General features: G+C 40.4%; 1 long non-coding RNA gene and 1 pseudogene across 1 annotated transcript in view; both read left to right on the top strand.

Moving 5' to 3' along the window:
• The first annotated feature begins 4,431 nt into the window (after positions 1-4,431).
• On the top strand, positions 4,432-5,706 carry LOC101644643 (annotated as a pseudogene).
• Positions 5,704-6,327, top strand: part of LOC123521908 — a 10,443-nt gene continuing 9,819 nt past the window's right edge. The window contains exon 1 of the long non-coding RNA XR_006680260.1: positions 5,704-6,257. This is a non-coding gene — a long non-coding RNA (uncharacterized LOC123521908). The remainder of the gene's footprint in view (positions 6,258-6,327) is intronic.

Below are 6,327 nucleotides of genomic sequence, written 5' to 3'. Positions count from 1 at the left end.
CCCCCCCACCCCCGCCCGTGAACTTCTTGGCGCCCCCTCATATATTTCAGGCAGCACGCTCACCTCCTTAGGTAAGCGATCTCATCCTGACAAAATGATGCAAGAGATGCTTTTGTTAGCCTGGTTTTGCAGTAGAGAAAACAGAGATACAGAAAAGACACAGGCTCCATAAGTGGAGAATGATCGAATCCAGCGGTCTGAAAAACCTCAAAGCGGGTATTTGAAAAGTGTTTTAAAACTTGAAAAAAAAAGTGTCTAAGCTTCAAGCATTATTTTATTTTATTTTTTTAAACTAGATCCTCAGATTTCATGACCCTGAAACCAGAAATAGTTGTTGTCTGGTGACCAGGAATGAATTACATTAGAAAGTACTGAACAGAGTGGGAGAGCAGTGTGCTATCTGAATACTAAAAAGCATCTAGCCGTGTTAATATTTTAAGGGGGTAGAGTGGAGGGTGGGAGAGAGTTTATGTAGAAAGATTACGTAGTACAAAGGCTAAAATGGAAAGAATCTTGGCTTATTCAAGGGCCAGAGAGGTGGTCAGGGACTACGTTAGAAATTACTGAATAGCGTGGGGGAACAATGTGGATCATGCAAAACAGCAAGTTTACTGTTGGAGAGAGACTGGTGGAAACCCTGACACTTTCCCCCTAGTCATTTCTGGTCTTGGAGCTGACCTTACCCTCCTGGTTCAACAACAGAGAGGCCTATAGAGTGAAAAATAACATTAGGAAGTAACCACCTCTTAAAACCATCAAGATTTGAAATCAAAAGAGCAACATTGGCCCAAGACAAAGTCCACAGAAGGGGTCGGAAAGAAGCATGTATGGAAATGGAAACACAGAGAGGCAGTGGGATGAATGGAGTGTAACTAATGACATGAAACAAAGTTGTGTATAATTGTTGCATGGAAAACACGTTTGTTTTGTAAACCTTTCCCTAACTCCATAATTAAGAAAATAGAGACAGACTCACAATTCTTTTTATAGCTTTAAAACATATTCTTAATTTAATTTATTTGTAAGTAATTGGTAGATTACTTTTCATTACAGATGAAGTTATTAATTTTAATAATTGTCCTTTAATTTAATGAGTGAGACCCCAGCTGTTAAGAAACCTATGTGCAGGTTAAAGATAGCTGATAATAAGCCAACAAATATTATGTGGAGAGCAAATGTTTTGAGAATGATGACGGCAGTGAATGTACAAATGTGGTTTACACAATTGATGTATGTATGGATTGTGATAAGAGTTGCATGTGCCCCTAATAAAATGATTTTAACAAAATATGTAAAACATCAGCTTATGTTAAGTACTCTTCAGAGAAATAGCATCGTGTGGAGAGAAAATAATTGGTGGTTTCTTTAGGTTTGATGAGTAAAGAACATAGAAGCTGACATCGAAATGTTAAGAAGAATCCAGACATGTTAGTATGGTAAGGGAGTGGCGTAGAGGGTGGGGAAGAATTCCATGCAGAAAGACTAGGTAGTTCAAAGTCCCTAAACTAAGATGGGGAGAATCCAAAGCAGGGTGAGTGAGGAGAGAAGGTGGCAGATAATGTTTGACAGAAGGAGCACAGAGGTCTCATGACAAAGAGTTTGTAAACCAGAATAAAGGTTTTTGTTTTTATTATAAGTTTGATCAGAAGCCATTGGGTTTCTTTACTCAAACAAAAGCATAATTTGATTTGTAATTTAAATAATATCCTCCCTTCCTGTTCAATTTTATTTAAGGATCTTCCATCCAGTGTCCCTTAAGAAAATCTATTAAGATTAGCCTGTGGTACCCCCTAATCTTCTGAGTTGATCTCTTTGCCGTGAATTTAACTGGCTCTGCAGATCCCCTTAGAAGTCGTTTTGATTTGACCTTGCTCTCTGGATCATATTGGCAAATTCAAGACTCATCCCTGGTTAAGATTCATTCAATCAAATTGTCTTCATTAGCTTCAATATTTCTTGAAAGAGTGGTGGAAAGATCAGCACTTTGGGCTAACAGATCCCATCAAACTTGCTGCGGCCACTAGGCTAGCATCACCTTGAAAATGCTGGCCCCTGTGAGATCTCAACTTCAGTAGCCATCCACCAGTTTCTGAACCTCAGTAACAGTTTCTCCATTTGTCCAGGATGATGGTCTCTCCTCTCTTGGCTCGTCTGTGATGTCTTCCATACCTTCCTTAAAAGACTTGACCCATCCAAGAAATGTAAACTTGCTGCAAAACTTTAATGATTTGGGAAGATGTTCTCAAAGTTTTCTGTTTAGAACTTTATGTTAACTCTGATTTCAAAACTACTCTCTCCCTTTCTTTGAAAGCATCCAATGAGACTAAGACAAGTATTACTGAGAGAACTTGTCTGTACCCTCCCACTCGTTGCAGACCCATGGTTAAACACAAGAGCTTTGGGATAACATGCTGCATGTATGAAGTGGAACTCCAATAGCAGTTCTTTGGACTTACCCTTTTATATGACCAATGCTTCAAGGAAGGCACTAGGAATTGAATTTTTAAATCCTTGTGTGAAGATCTATATGTCTATAGAATAAGTCTCCCTGTCATTCATAGAAGTGGAACCATGAAGCCAAAGTGTATTCTTGTTTAAATACTGATAAATATTATCAGATTTCTCTACCTCTGTGCAGGATTACCTGTTTCTGATAGAGCCATTTATATTCCTTTTCTCAGAAATAGCAGCCTTGCCCATTTTTTCCCACTAGCTAGTTGATTCTTTTCTTATTGATTTGCATATACTTTATATACCAGGGGAGGTCAATGTTTATCTTTATTATGCATTGCTAGTATTTTCTGCCTGTATTTCAATAGCTATATTATTTTCCCCATGTAGAAATGTGGTAACATTGTCACTATTTTTAAGATTCAAGAACATGTTATGCTTATACAAAACATTCCTACTGCAATAATATAAAATAATTTCCTCACACATTCATTGAATTCTTTAATCATTTAAATTTTACTTCAATGTCTTGAGCTATAGACATTTTACCTTGAGAAACACAGAGAAATCTAATTTTTCTAGATGACTATTGAAATTTCTAATTAATCTCTCATCTTCTCACTGATTTGGAATGTCATCTTGATCATAATGTAAACCCCATCAGCCTGTTTGTCTCCCTGTCCAACTAAGCTTGCCAGAGTTCTCCATTGGTTTTGCTGATCTAATTAATTATGAAACACTTCCCCATTTCTTAATTTATAAAAGCTCACTTATTTTGCTCAATAAAGTTTAGGCTTAGGGCTAATTTTTTTCAGGTATTTTCTCATAAATTGTTTTCTCAGTAAGGCTTTTTTTCTGACCAGCCAATTAAAATTGGGCCTCCTCTCTGCTTCGGCTTTACTTTTCTGTATAGCTCTTACACCTTTTTAGCACACTATGTTTTCCATTGTTTGTTTAGTAAAGCCAAAACAGAGAGGAGGCCCAATTTTAATTGACTGGTCAGAAAAAAAGCCTAGCTCTTGCACCTTTTAGCACGCTGTTTTCCATTGTTTGCTTATTGCTTCTCTCCCTCCAGACTACATAAACTCCACAGAACAGAGGTTTTTGTCCGTTTTTTATTAGCATACAGTAATCAATTAAGACATCTGTATTCCACCTTTTATTGTGATTTGTGTGAAGGTTTCTAGAGAAAATCAGTTTTCTATTCAACAATTCATACATACTTTGTTTCATGCCATTGAATGTAATCCCCACAATGTAATCGCACTATCTATATGTGTGATTTGCCAGTTCTCATTTGCTCTTCTTTCTGTTTTCAGAAGTTTGCCCTTAGACCAGTGGTTCTCAACCTTCCTAATGCTGCGACCCTTTAATACAGTTCCTCATGCTGTGGTGACCCCCAACCATAAAATTACTTTCGTTGCTACTTCCTAACTGTCATTTTGCTACTGTTATGAATCGTAATGTAAATATCTGATATGCAGGATGTATTTTCATTGTTACAAATTGAACATAATGAAAGCATAGTGATTAGTCACAGATAATATTTAATTATATATTGTGAAATATTTATTTCTAATGACAAATAAATGAAATTTTGTCTAGAAGCATGGTGTAGCATGGGTTAACAGCCTTCATGCCGGGTACTCATATGTGGGAGTGTCTGCCTGTAGCCTGATCCTCCTGGAGAAGGCTAGAGGAGCCGTGTCTCAGTTCCTAAGACCATTGGATATACTTGTTATAGGCTTAGGCGACCCCTGTGAAAGGGTCGTTCGACACCCCCCCAAAGGGGTCGTGACCCACAGGTTGAGAACTGCTGGTCTAGGAGGGTCTCAGTGCAGGGACTGGTTGTTGTGTGCTGTTGAGTTGATTCTCACTGAGGGTCTCTACATGACAGCGGAGAACATCTTGAGGGGTTCCAGGCTGTAATAAAAAAGCAGGCGCATGGGGACAGCGAATTCGATGTACATTTAAGATAAAATGACGACTCCCTGGAATGACCAGATACAGAATGAAGCAGATATGCCTGTTAAATTGGATAGGCGTGCCCTGAAAAAGTATAGGCGAGAAGCCTATCATCGGGCACTTGTGATTCGCAGCTGAGTCCTGGAAAACATAGTGTTTGGGGATTGATATGGATGACACACCTGTGCTGTCCCACTGCCCCGGTTACAGGTCCCTGGGACTTGAGCTGACTGTGGAGAGAGTAGTGTCTATGGGCTATCCTTAGGAGCTGCTCGGCTTTGCTTAAGATTCTACATTTCCCACCAGGGGACTTATCTTTAACACACTACATGGAAATCTCTTTAAATTGACACCTCTGGACACCTTTTGGTCCATACCCACAAATTTATCTTCATCAGGGGACCAGAAACTAGAGAGCAGCATCCAAATCAATGTATCGAACAGGAAGCCACTGGGAGGTTTTGCATTCTGCGCACGCTGTTCAAGCTCCCAGAGACCTACTGACCTGTTGGCCTGCCTAGTCACTTTTAAAATTAATTGATCCCGATACGCCAGCTGTGAACCATGGGGGCCTCTTCATGCCCTATGCAGTGTGTTCTGGATGTAGGCGACGCTGTTGATCAGATTTATGACCAGGATTCCCTTAAGGACAAGACAGCTGAACATCTTGGAAAGTAGGCAGTCAGAGATGGAAAACAGTCTTGTTTCTGAGCTGGATGAAAGAAGTAGGGAAAGTGTGATTTGCTAATAACAGTGACTACAAATACACAGATAAAATTAGGAGTTATCCTTTTGATTTCCCAGATGGCCCCAAGCCTGGGGGCTCCCATCGACCATGGCAGTCCTACTTTGGCCTGATGTTGGTTGGTGGACGCCCAGAAAACACTCTGTTTTCGAGAAGGTACAGTGATGTGCCAAGGATACTGAAACTGGCAAGCTGACAAGCAGCTTGGCACACCAGCCCCCTTTAGCCTGTCCTAGTCTATCTACTCAGGAGGCTCATCAGATACAATCTGTGATCTGTCGGGAGCAAAGAGTGAGGGCGTTTTGTATACTGGAGGTCACATTTTGGGGGGCATTTTAAAATCAAAGAAATGACCAGGGTGGGGGAACGTTCTTGGTGATCCTGGAGTTTGCACAGGACCTGCAGATGTGTGGAAGGAAAAGAGTTCACCGTTCAAAGAGCTTCAGAGTTTGCGTGATTTCTTGGCTGAACTTCACAAGTACGTTGGCGGCAGCAGCAACGATGCCCAGATATTAGGTGCATCCAGGGACGCATTAAGGAAGTAACTGTTACAGTATATGTTGTTAGACTTAAATTTCTTTTATCCCTATCTAACTCCATTTCCCCTTACAGCCATTGTAGTTCTCTTTCCACTGAGTTTTGCAGGTCAGAATGACTGGGCAAGATAATTGTGCACATAAGTGGTTAAACTGTCACCAGAGGAACATCTGTGGCCAAAAAAGATTATAGGCCGGACCCGGCTCTAAAAAGAGAATGTTTTTAGAAAAATAAGTCGTAAAAGTAAAACTATGTTATCTCTAGCAGACGAGAAATAAGTTGTAAAAGTAAACAACTGTGACCTTGCAGACTGCCCGCATCTTGGTATCTTGTGCAAACGTCCTTCACCACCCCATGCTCTACCGCCCTCGCTTTGCTGGTTTGAAGTGTATAAAGAGAAGGAGAAAGTTTTGCCTGGCGCTGCAGTCTTGATCCTGTGTGGTCAGGCTGTAGTCCGAGTTCGAACTTGTCTGTTTCTGTCTTTCAACTTTTACCTGTTAAATTTGCTCTTCTCTAACCTTTGTCTTTTCTCTAATAAACTTACTCTTAGCTTTTACAGGTTTGTGGTCAGTGGTTCTTGTTGGGCACGACTCCGTAACATTTGGAGGCCCCAGCGAGATCTGCCCACC

Source organism: Echinops telfairi, unplaced genomic scaffold (assembly GCF_000313985.2).
Source record: "Echinops telfairi isolate 266 unplaced genomic scaffold, ASM31398v2 ScPeMD7_443;HRSCAF=831, whole genome shotgun sequence".
In the NCBI taxonomy this organism is placed as follows: Eukaryota; Metazoa; Chordata; class Mammalia; order Afrosoricida; family Tenrecidae; genus Echinops; species Echinops telfairi.
Note: the sequence above shows the minus strand (reverse complement) of the source record. Positions and strands in the feature narration are given on the sequence as shown.